This window comes from Periplaneta americana, chromosome 7 (assembly GCF_040183065.1).
Source record: "Periplaneta americana isolate PAMFEO1 chromosome 7, P.americana_PAMFEO1_priV1, whole genome shotgun sequence".
Lineage (NCBI taxonomy): Eukaryota > Metazoa > Arthropoda > Insecta > Blattodea > Blattidae > Periplaneta > Periplaneta americana.
In genome coordinates this window covers 170,073,809-170,087,350 of record NC_091123.1, presented here as the reverse complement: position 1 = coordinate 170,087,350, position 13,542 = coordinate 170,073,809, and the positions used below count along the sequence as shown (strand labels likewise).

Genomic DNA, 13,542 nt, shown 5'->3' with positions numbered 1-13,542 from the left:
TTCTCAAAAATGAAAATTGTACTGAATTTTAAAAGTGATATATAAAATTATCCGTTATTTACTTAAATCTGGGAAAGAGTATCACACAACATAAATATCCCCAGAATTGAAGAGTCCACTGCAAGAATGATGGATGTCATTTGGAATAAATTTTGCAGGAGAAGCAATTGAAAGTTTGAAATGCTTAGCGCTCAAAGCTGAACTGTGATTTTCCGATCATTACTGGACAATGACTATCAGTGTTAATGCCATATAACTCTCTATGTACATTCTATATGTCTTAAGCTATGCATCGACAGTCTTCGTTCATTTTCGACAAGAAAGTGACATCCATCATTCTTGCAGTGGACTCTTCAATTGGCTCTAGTAATTTTATTTTTTCTATTATCATTCAAGAAAGTGTGACGAAGGTAGAAAATAATTTCAAGGAAAAATTGTTCCGGAGCCGGGTATCGATCCCGGGACCCTTCGCTTAGCGCGCGAACGCTCTACCGACTGAGCTACCCCAGGAACTATACACGACGCCGACACCAGCTCCGGAACAATTTTTTCTTGAAATTATTCAAACCTGCTTTACAGGGAGCTACTACCTGAAAGCCAGATTTCTATGAAGGTAGAAAAGTTTTCGGTTCATTTTAAAGCTAATTTTATATTTAAACGTTTTTTAAATGTCAGATTGAATTTCAGTAAGTTTTAAAGTTATACTGCGTAAAAAAATGTTGTAATGTAATCCGTGAAAAGACCCCATCGATGTCGCTACTTCTAAATTAGTGTAAATCGTGAAGTAAATTGAGAAGTAGAAATCATATATTTATTGTAGTTTGTAATTCTTGAGGGATTTAAATGAAGGTCGCTGGGTATAAAGAGGCCAGTAGCAATGAATGAGATGGAGTTGGCCAGCGTCCAATGGCACACTTTGTGATTCGGATCGATGTTGAGGGAAGAAATCGGTTAATTCTATTGTAGAACAAGTTGCTATTGTGGTCTCATTTCTTTTCAGTAGACTATTAAATATTCTGAGATTGTAGACTGCAAATAACATTAACAGTCTAGCTAGGTCAAAAGGAACATGGAACTAGATACAGATTATAAGAGTATGAACATTGTGCGAAAGGCGAAATGCATACATAATATATCAAGAGCAATTTGTTCGATATCAGTTGTAAAGCTTAATTCGAGTTTTTCTTCTGTAGAGGATTTCAGGTTCAGAAAAAAGCATTGGGCTTATGAGGTTGTTCCAGCAAATGGTCAGTTGTCGTAGAAACGCCTACCTACCACAGAGTATTGCCTAGACTACTTTCAAAAGGCGATTATCAAAAAAGTGCCTTTCGTCTCTAGAATATGATCTTTTTCAAACATTACTTTTGTGGAATATGTTTTTTTATTTGTAATAGCTCGGTTTTCCTTGATTATATTAATCATTCCTTCGGTCCAAATCATTCCATCTTATTTAACACTAAATTGCGATTGTTTAAATCAGGCGTCTCAAGCCCAACGCATAAAAGTTGTTACAGAGAGCAAGTGTAGATAGTGTAGTCAGCTGAAGAGATAAGCGCAGTACCCGAAGATAGCCGATCGCTGATTCATGTCACACGCATGAGTGAACTAAGTTGCAACCTATATTATAATTGTATTCTATAATTTTGAAATATATATTAGTCCTACTTTTCACGTGCGATATTATTCTTCTATAGTGTTAATATTATATCATATAATTCCATTGCCGGTGTAATTATATTTTAGTTCCTATTTTATTTTACTTATTTATTTATATTATTATTTTTTATTTTAATATTATATCTGAACTGCGACCGAGCACGAGCGCTGCTCATTCGGTCTCAAATTTTGTTAATACTACTGTATCTTCTTTTTATATTGCTTGTATTATTTTATTTGTATTTCTATTTGTTTGTTTTGTAATTATATTTCTTTATTCTGTATATTTGAAATAAATAAAATTGAATTGAAATTGAAACTGTCGCGGGAGAAATTCCACAAAGCTGCACTTTTGAGTTGTACTGTCACAGTAGACGGTTGTTTTTGGAAGGAATAAAATTTCTTAAGTAGTTTGCAGTAATAATAATAATAATTATTATTATATAATAAATTTATTTTCTAATTATGTATTATGAGTAAAAAGAAGACATTTGAAGCATGAAGAACCATACATGTTACCTAATTATTTAAGCACAAGGAACTCGCCACTCTACCCTATTATCTCCTGGCCTAGTTGCCTCATAAGTGGTGTCTTGTTGGTATCACTTGTGAAGTATCACTGACCTGTCTTCGGACAGTTGACTGAAGAACAATACTTAATTTCCAGTAAATGGTTTTTGGTATCTCTCTTTTTTTAAATTTATATTATATTTAATAAAATAAGATTCAATTAAATAATAATAAAATTAAAATTAAACTTGTTGCTTGTTAAAGTACGTATTCTTACGATACGTCACTATTAATATATTAATTACAATAATAGTTAAATAATATGTTTCGTAATGTTTTCAATAATTTATTAAAAATAACCAAAACATCTTAGAAATTCAAAATTATTTTAAATTAGAACTATTCAAATTTTAAATCTGGTCTCAAATTCTTTTCTAAAGTCCTTCAGTACTTCACTATATTAGTTACACTGGTCTTGATTCAAATCAGGTAACAATTTTAGATTAATAAAGTGGTAATAGTTACCCAGTGAAATTTGCGACTCTCACAATTTCACTTTCCCTATGAAAACTTTTATTTCTTCATACATTTGCGGTAAAAAGGACATTCTTTCGTCAGAGACAATGTCGTAGCGGTTGCAGATATCTATTCAAACGTCGCGGTTAATGACGTCATCCGAAGATACACGAACTGCTCCCGCATCTTGTTCCACTCTTACATTAAAAAAAGAGAGAGAGGAGGAAGTGCTCCGAGAAGGTCCTATTGAGAGTCTGGTTTAAATCTTAGACTTGCTGTACATGTTCGAAACACATCTACATTTTGCTCTTATTATTATTATTATTATTATTATTATTATTATTATTATTATTATTATTATTATTATATTGCTGTTATTTATAACATTTGCTACGTATTTTTATTCTGATAGAGTGGAATAGAAGGCCTTAATTCTGCGAGTAAAAATAAATCAAATAAATAAATGAAGTCCACACCTGTGGAGTAACGGTCAGTGCGTCTGTCCGCGAAACCAGGTGGCCCGGGTTCGAATCCCGGTCGGGGCAAGTTACCTGGTTGAGGTTTTTTCCGGGGTTTTCCCTCAACCCAATACGAGCAAATGCTGGGTAACTTTCGGTGCTGGACACCGGACTCATTTCACCGGCATTATCACCTTCATATCATTCAGACGCTAAATAACCTAGATGTTGATACAGCGTCGTAAAATAACCCAATAAAATAAAAAAAAAAATGAATATAAAATTTAAATAATGTAGGACAGATCATCGTAGTGTCATTTTTTTTATCACTGGAATGCATTGTGAATAGTCTGCGGGGAATAGAACTCAGTGGCGGTTCCTCGGGGGAGGGAAGGGAGAAACGTCCTCCTCATATTTTTCTTCTTTTGAAAGTAAATATCAAATGAAATATATGCCTTGAAATTCGAGGAAGATTCGATAATTTTTAAGTTCACAGCTATAAGAAAACCTCGGTTGATCGAGTTTTAAACCATGCGCACTCATGTGCTGCTGGAAAACTGTGAGAAGGATGCGAGATTGTTTGTGTAGAGGAAAGTCAATCTATTCCTCCTTTACTGCATTTAACACACATAGACAACAGCGCGCTAGCGGACAGAGAAAGACAGAGTTTTAAAGCAAGTATATGAACGGAGAGGGAGGAGATTCTCCTCTGAATCAGCGCATGGGCGGGAAATATAGAAACCGACTGGTCTTGCAGCAAGCTCGCTACCGCTGCCATCTAACGATGCTGCATTCAACCAGACTATAACACGTCATCTACGAGGAGACACAATAAAACAGTTTTAACTCAAAGCTATGAAAGACACTATATAAACTTTTTTTTTTTTAAATTACAAATCAAAATATATTAATTCCACTTTATATAAGCTATATTCATGGTTTGAAACTTTCGAGGATATCTGAAAGTTGAAGTTGGATTTATATAAAACAAAGAGGAAGTAGTTCTAAGTTAGTATCGCAGATCTTTTTGGCCTCCGAAATTCACTTCCATTCATTGCCTAGGCCTACTAGACAGGACAACAGCCAAGTTGTCAGTTTTGTACAAATATATTTGAAATTGAAGGTTCTGCAAACTACATTATTTTTTACATAAAAAAATTAATCGGCCACCGGAAACTTTGAACAATAATGGTAATATGACTTTACAAGAGCTGATATTCTTCAAAAGCATGTGATACTGAACTTGTGAAATATACATGTGGCAACACAGACCACATGGGTGAGTGCAGTGTTCTCGCTTTCCTAACATTATTTCTCATTGCCATTTCCGTAAAACGGTTCCGGTTACGTATTAGTAGCTGGTCTCTTCCAACACGTGTGATGCTGTAGTGTGCGTGAAAAATGCTGCGAGGTTGTGAATTTCCTTGTAATTGTTAATTTGTGAAATTATTCAACAATGAATGGAAGTGAAAACATATTATATTTTGGACAATTTAGGAAACTCAGTTTACAAAAACAGATTATTGCTATACAAAAGGGAAGGCCAACCCTAACACTGCCTGGTCTTACATGTATGCATGTAGGCTAATGTGTAGCTTGTTTCTCTTAAGAAGGTGTCATTTTGCGCTGTTAACTTCTTTCCTCCTCTTAAGAAATATGCAGGAGCCGCCACTGATAGAACTTCAGCTGCACACAAACAAGATGCAAATGTTCCCTGATAGTACCTGTGTCACGCGCGAAACATGACGTCACGCCGATATAGTATATTACTGACCTTATCTCCATACTTCCTGGGACAGAATATGGTCCCCAGTGATGATGTAGCAAATTTTATTTACAGAACCTTCAAAGAAAAATGGATCGAAAGAATTTGATGTAGTCATTGCAGCCCACCATCATCATATGTGGTAGATTCCTTTCCAGAAATGCTTGTTCTCTTTACTTCTGAAATAGCGATAATTTGCACACTCGTCCGAGAAAATCACTTTCCCACGCGAAGGAACTTTTTTTGAGAAATCGCTCACAAGCTTAATGCAACTCATAATGTCTGTAACTCATTTGTTTATGAAAGAAGATTTATGTTCGTTCTTCCAGCTTCATCTGCCATAATTTATACATTTATTTATACTTATAGCCAACTTCAATATAAAAACAACAATTAACAGTGATGTCTGTGATCATTAAGGGGTAATGAGACTTTTGGCTCACACTGTATGAACTGCACAAAACGCACATCCAGTGCAAGAATGATTGGGCGCTTGGTATTTTGTCTCTCGAGCACGCTTGAGCGAAGCTTCGTTGCTTTGTTTAGAACATACTTAAAATAAGTATTTATTTAAACCCGTTCCCTCCGTGCCTGGGGTTATTGCATCATTCTTGAGAATAAAGTGAATTCTATTAATTCAGTATGTCGTTAGCTCAATCTGAAATGGAAAGTTAAACATTGCAAATCGTACGTATTTTTAACATTCTGAGACATTCGTAATAGCATGGTTGTTATGTGTATTAAAAGATCGTGCTTATACTATAATTTGAAGCTTTTATGATAATTTTGATTTACGTTTTCCTTTTAGATTTCGAGTATGAGCTAAAATATACACTTTTCCATTTAAATATCTACATTGAGCGATTCTACATTATATAAACATGTGTCCAAAAGGTGCTAATTGAATATTTTCTTCAGGGGGGTACATTACAATAATTTTAATTGTGGAAAAAAGATATTGCCCGTAATAATTAGCATTGTTGACCTACATACATACATATATTTATTTTTTATTTTATTTATTTATTTTGCTAATAAATGTAACAAAATATAAATAAACCGAAAAACTTTAGCTCGCCCCCGAAAGACTGAAAGAGTAGATCTCGTGCTCAGGAGCGGATTCCTGAATTGAAATTAAGAAGTATACAATACAATTTGTCTTATGTCTACTACGCAATAAGAATATATAAATTTAAATTTACAATTTTTCAGTTTTTATAAAATCCATACATAACTTTTTAAATTTAATACTAGAACTATTAAAATTGACAAAATTAGGATATTTAAATATAAATTTGTTATATATTCTTGGGCCTAAATTACTGCTATGATTAAATACTGTAGCAGTGTTGCATTTTGGTTGAAACAGTCTTGTTTCGTAACTATGCGAATACAATTCAAAATTATTTCGATTTCTATATATGAATTATATTAATACAATATAATAAACTTGTCTTATTTTAAGAACATTAAAGTCTAAAAACAATTTTTGAGGTGGAAAATCAATATGTTTATGAAGACATATTTTAATTATTTTCTTCTGTAATAAATAAAGTGGATTAAAATTGGATTTAAATAAGCTATCCCGTCCTATAATTCCATACCTAATTACCGATTGAAATAAAGTTAAGTATATTGTGCGTAATAAACTTATTGACAAGTAATATCTCAATAAAACAAAATAAAATATTATTTTACGTAATTTATTACAAAAGTAATTAATGTGTTGGTTCCATTTTAAATGATTGTCGAAAATTATGCGTAAATATTTAACTTCAGAGAACTCCTTAATAATCGGACATTTACACTGTATAAGATAACAATCAGAATTATGTAATTTAATACTTAATATAGATGTAGGAGGTTTGTTACATTTTTCAGATAATGAGAATGGAATAATTATGGTTTTATTTTCGTTGATAGAAAGATAATTTATGTCAAACCATTTTTTTAATTAATTTAAGTCCATTATTTGAATTATTATATGCATCATATCGGGGTTTTCCACCAAAAAGTAAAACTGTATCATCTGCGTAAGAAAGATGAACACCATTGTACATACATACATACAAACATCTGAACAAATGTGAAGTGGAATGAGAGAGAAATTGCAAGTGTGATTAAGTGAATTAGATATTTGATGTTTTTCAATGTTATGGGTTGAGAGTAGTATGAGGGGTACTATAACTGTAGGAGTATTATAGAAATAAATATATGGAAAGAGGAATAAAATAGGAAATTTAGGAGTGAAGCGAAGAGAAAAAACGATCAATACGTAAATAAACAGAGGGTAGGAAAAAAAAGTGATGTAAGTGTTGTAAAATAGAGTAAACGAAAAAGTCAGCAAGTAATGTAGGAGAAAATAGCTGGAAAACAGTGATTAAGAGTCGGTAGGATTTGAGGGTAGAGAAGAAAATAAATAAATAACGCAAATTATTAAGGAAGGAACATGCAATATTTAATAGGTGAATGAGAAATGGAAGGGAGACAGTCTAGGTAGGAGGGAAAGAATAGAAGAGGATAGAGGGGGAAGGACATAGAGCAATTCAGTCTTAACAGAACATTAGAAAGTAATCAAGAACTCGGCAAAGAATACACTAATAGAAAAGAGTTGTATGTATTAAAGGGATGGTGGATCGAAAAACAGAAATGTGAAGGTCCACCATAACTGTGAATTGTAAAGTTGACTGACAAATAAATATATTAAATATTAAATACATACATATATACATACATACATACATACATACATACTCTGCCCAAGGACAAGTCTTTCACTGCGAACCCAGAATTCTCCAGTCTTTCCCATTTTCTGCCTTCCTCTTTGTCTTTGTCTTCGTCCACCACAAATTCCACTTGGACCAACCGGATTCGACCCGGATTACCAGCGGTGTGCACCTTATTGTGGTAAATTGTGCAAGATAAAATTGATGTTGCGTGGCAGCTATGGTCACGAGACAATTTTAATAATAAGGTGCATGAACTAGTAATTAACTGGTTTCATACGTGTGGTGACCATATGGACATTGGTGTGACACAGATCTCCTCGTCCGTTTTAGGCTTTGCAAGATCTGACGTCATGAAGAGAAGCGTTATTTTCGCTCCTTGTGTGATAATATTGGATGACCTTGCATCTGACCGAACCTGTGAATACAGGGTTTTCGTATTGTTTTTATTTATTGTTAGTTAAATAACATGCACAAAAATACAGGAGTAAAAACTCGTGCTCAGGGAGTTATCTAAACACATACTTAGCAGGTGGGTCAAGGAAAAAAAATTATAGGAAATTATAGGAATAAATTAACTTTAAAAAATACAATTTCAGTTTTAACAATTTAACTCATACAAATACATGTACATATTAAACCAATATATATATATATATTTTAATAATTCAATTCCTAACGCTATTTTTTAAATTTCTGATACTAAAATTTTCCATGTATTGTGGGTCCCTATCACCACGGCATGGCGCGTCCTCAGGTTGCGGATAGAGGAGACGGCCTCCAGATATGGAGGGTAGCTGCGAATATATTGAATAAGCAGTCGTGGACAGCCGATAAGGGGTGGTCCTCCAGCTTGGGGGTTGGGCGAATGACTGACAACCCATCACCGTAAGAAACAGCTTGTTACGAAACCTAACAATAAGCCTCCTTTGGAGAAGCCGAGACGTAGGTGGGAGAATAATATTAAAATGGATTTGAGGGAGGTGGGATATGATGGTAGGGACTGGATTAATCTTGATCAGGATAGGGACCTATGGCGAGTTTATGAGAGGGCGGCTATGAACCTCCGGGTTCCTTAAAAGCCATAAGTAAGTAAGTAAGTAAAATTTTCCAAATTTGGGTATTTTTCAATTATTTTATTATATAATCTTGGACCAGAGTAGGTACCATGGCTAAGAGCTTGACTTGTGAAACACTTTGGTTCCTCTAGTCGTATAAAATCGGATCTTTTAGTTCCATATTTATGATGATACAATTTGAATTTATTGCGATTTTTATGTATGAAGTTTAATAAGGCAATATAATAAATTTGTTTAATTTTCAAAACTTTAAAATCAGTGAACAAAAGCTCGGATGAATAATCAATTGGTTTATTAAGGCATATTTTAATTATTCTTTTCTGAATAAGTATTAATGGAGTGAGATTAGAATTACAAGCATTTCTCCACCCTAAAATTTTATACTGGAGAATGGTTTGAAATAAAGCTAAACAAATTAGACGTAAAATATTAACTGGTAAATATGACCGAAGTATAACAAAGATATAAATTGTTTTACGTAATCTATTGCAAAAATATGTAATATGTTTGTTCCATCGTAAGTGTTGGTCGATCGTAATGCCTAAATACTTAACTTCTGAGGATTCGATTAATATAGGACATTCACAATTTTGAGGCGAACAATCAGAATGATGAATTTTGAGCTTAAGGGAAAATTGAGGAGATTTAATGCAACTGGATTTTAGTGAAAACGGAACAACAGTTGTTTTGGATGTGTTTAAGGAAAGAGCGTTTGAATCAAACCACTCTTTAATTACATGTAATCCATTAGTCGCATTAATATAAGTGCCTTTCCAAGATTTTTCACCAAAAAGAATTAAGGTATCATGCGCATATGAATATATTTGCTTAAATCAGTTAATAACAAATCATTTATATAAAACAAGAATTATAGCATATTGACAAAACGAGTAGCTTTGGTGTATTAACAAGCTTGTTTATAATGACGTATTACCTGGACAAAACAATCATAATTAATTTAATTATGAAACTCTATTTATTGTATCATTAACATATTTATAGTTTTGCAAAGAAATAACATAACATATATAAATAATATGCTAGAAACATACACTAAGGTTGCAACTGAGTGATCTTGCCCTCATAAACAGTAGAATTAGGTCTAAAGCTTTACATTAGCACATGAATTAGCAAGATAATCGAATTCTTCTCCACAACTCAAAACTTCGCATATAGGTATAACACAGTAGTCTATACTATATACAGTCACGAAACTTGGGATGATTTTTTGCCAACGAGTTGCATTTCTCGCGATAGTTGCTAGCCGCTTGGAGCGCTATGAGTACTAGGAACAATAGACTGTGTCACTGCCATCGTGATCTAATACTGGCCGTAAGGCAGACCACGTGACTCGCTTAACCGGTTAAACTATAAAACGTCTTTGGCTTAACCCGATCACGAAGGGCGGCGTTTCAACCATATAAATTAATTGGAATGTATAAAGAGTAACATATATTTCTCTAAAATGTAGTGTAATTGCATTAACAAAATTTAAAACAGTGATTAGGGGACACTTCAGACATAATTCTTGCGAGTTAAGGTGTAATATTATTTTTGGTGTGAAAATTACGTTGTTGGTATTGTAATACCTGCCTTTATTTCGATTAAATATTGCGAAATTATTGTACATTCCTTTATGCACGATTCAATAATTTTCAGTTGCACCGCACGAATATTTAGATATGTTGAAATTATAGGTTATGTTTACTGTAACAGTTGCCCCTTTCTGTCTAATTTTAGTGGTCTCCAATGCCCTGCCACTACATATGTATGTTATGTCATATGGATATTATAGGTTATGTTTACTATATTTAACTTATATTCCTATATTCGCAATTATACATTATAATTAAACATAATGTCATGTATGACACCCGTCACATTCTATTTGTCTGCATTTTAATACTACAATTGAGTACTGAATTATTGTATTTATCTACTACATAAGAGACGAAGTAACACAATCGTACGTACACTAATTTCATAGGAGTGGTATGATAAATTTTCTGTCTGCAATTAAGGAAGGTAGATGTGCTAAATTAAAATCACAATATAAATTCGTTTTTATTGAACCTCAAAATAGCTTCCATTCTAAACTTAAAATGTTGATGCGAACAGATTATGTTAACATGTAAAATTCTCTTCACATTAAAATAACACAGTTTTGTAATTATTTCTGCAACATATTATTCAACAAGAAGTAAACAGAACTTATGGACACATTACACAAAATAAAACTTAGCAATGATACGCAATAAAGTTATAATATATTTCACAGACCTGCATACACTGAAATAGAAAACCCGGTCTAGATCGAAAAAGCATTGACTGTGCCGTATTTCGCATTTTTGTGAAAAGCTATGTAAACTGTGAAATGTTTGTTATCGGTTGTAATAAATCTAAATGGCTAAAATACAATAATTTGAATAATAATATGGCACAAGGAGACGTTTGTAGTACTATAAATTGTAAGAAAAATAGGTTAGAGTTATCCTTCTTCCGAAAGATCCAGGAAGGTGAGTTTATAGAATATAATATATATTTTATGAAAATAATATATAAACCTTATGATTTTTCATATTTCAATAGTGAAAGGTAGGTGTTAATTTTTTCAAAAGAACACGATATCGAAATTACAATACATTTTAAGGTCTGTTAGGGAAAGAGTCTGTGATGAGGCGATAGTAGCGATCCTGGTGGTGAGCAACTATCTATGTTTGCATATTTAGTAAGTATTGAGCTTCGTGACTGTATATATTAGACTGTGTGTATAACTTAAAATCTATGTAGTTCAACCTCTGGATTGTCTTCCTGATGTTCGTAAGTATAGGCCTACTCCATCTGAAACACCAAACGAATAGGATCATAACACAAATTCAAGGCTGTATTACCAACATTACTAATGAAAATTACACCAGATGTCTTTTCTTAGACTTTTTTTTTTGTCCAGCAGTAGTATTGTACATGGATTTAGTCCAAAATCCAATGACTGTAATGCCTAATAAAAGGGATATAGCATCTACAAGAAAGATAACACGAAAGTGAGTTCGACCGGAAATTGATCATACCTGGCAGTCTAAAACCAGATAGCATGTTACTAACCGCATCACTAGCTTCAGTTTAATCTAAATATTTGATCATAGAGGAGCTTCACTATCGTGTAAAAAACAATGGCTGGTATTGATAGAAATATTGGAGTTGTGAGCTAACTTTACATCCAGAGTTTCAAGGTCTGCGTGAACTGAATTCCTTGTGCAAACATTCCACATTACCGACGCCGTTGTAAAACCACAGTCTACTGCAATTCGGAGTAAAGTTTGAGTAGCGCGTTACAACAAAGCCTCGAATATGCATCTCCTTCCATGCATACCAAACTTTCACGGCTGTAAATTCGGATAAATCCGGTCTAAAGACCTTTCCTATAAATACAGTTCGCTGTAATTCTTCTCTTCAACCTAGTTCGATGGAAATTACATTATGGTATAGGAAGGGAATTTCACTGATTTTTTTCAAAATCAGACACTCATTACACTTTCATTTTACCCATAAGGAAATTATTTCCAATGTCACTTTGAGAGGGAGGGGGTTGGATGGTGGCTGGAACTCTTTCTGAACACTACCTCGTTTTTTTCTGGACTTAATTACATAATAGAGTAGATCTACCAGTCAGTCTTAATAAATTTTTTATGCTCGACCATGCCGAAATGTAGTAATTATACACCTGGTAGCAGCCCTTTAATGGACCTCATTAAAGTACACCTATTCATTAAAGTTCAGGTGTTCCACCAATCAGAAAATACCATTGTAGCAATATGAAAGCCCAAGTATCGATTATTCTCGGATATGCAATCGAAAGACAACAATAAATCAATAAATCACCTATATTTGAGATAAAGACAGTTCTGTTACTATAATAATTACCGTTAATTGTAATTAATATTCAAATAAATTCAATTTGTCATCTCGTTTTTCAATTTATAATTCAATTTCAAGGCTATATCAAGATTAATGTTTATTTTACTCTCTAGATTATATCAAGGTCAATGTCGACATTTGTTTCTCGGAAAAAATCAATACTTTCGCGTCTGCGCACATCTCACAATTTACGAGGTATTGCACAAGGTCAGTTCCGCTCCTCAGTCAGATAAGAATAACATGAATACTTATGAATAATTTCAAGTTAGAAATATGGTCGAGCATAAAAAGTCGTATGAAACTTGACTATAATGGTAATTAAGACACTCGTATGGAAATTATGAAACTCGCTTGCGCTCGTTTCGTGAACATACTCACGTCTTAATTACTACCATTATAGGCTCGTTGCATAATGTACTATAAAGAGACACGGTTATGAAAGATTGCGGTTTGTAAATTAATCAACTACGAGGTTATTTAGCGTCGATGATATTGGTGATAGCGAGATGGTATTTGGCGAGATGAGGCCGAGGATTCGCCATAGATTACCTGGCATTCATCTTACAGTTGGAGAAAACCTCGGAAAAAGCCCAACCAGGTAATCAGCCCAAGGGGGAATCGAAGCCGCGCCCAAACGCAACTTCAAACCGGCAGGCAAACGCCTTAACCGACTGAGCCACGCCTGTGGCTAAATTAATTTATATGCGTTAAATGTTTATACAGGGTGGAAGTGAAATAACCTTCAAGATTGAAAGAGACGATAGGGTACATGTAATTGAGTAGAAACCCTATATTACGTTTTGTGATTAAATGCACAGTTGATTAGAAAGTTAAGTTTGAAATGTCAGCAGTCCGGCAATATCGTCGCTAACACATTTTACTCGTGATACAGATGTAAGAGGTCAGTGAACTCGTGG

At 33.6% G+C, this 13,542-nt stretch overlaps 1 non-coding gene across 1 annotated transcript; it reads right to left on the bottom strand.

Annotated features, from left to right (window-relative positions):
* Window positions 1-437: 437 nt before the first annotated feature.
* Window positions 438-511, bottom strand: TRNAS-GCU (transfer RNA serine (anticodon GCU)). The gene has a single exon. It is a non-coding gene; the product is annotated as a tRNA-Ser (tRNA).
* Window positions 512-13,542: the final 13,031 nt, after the last annotated feature.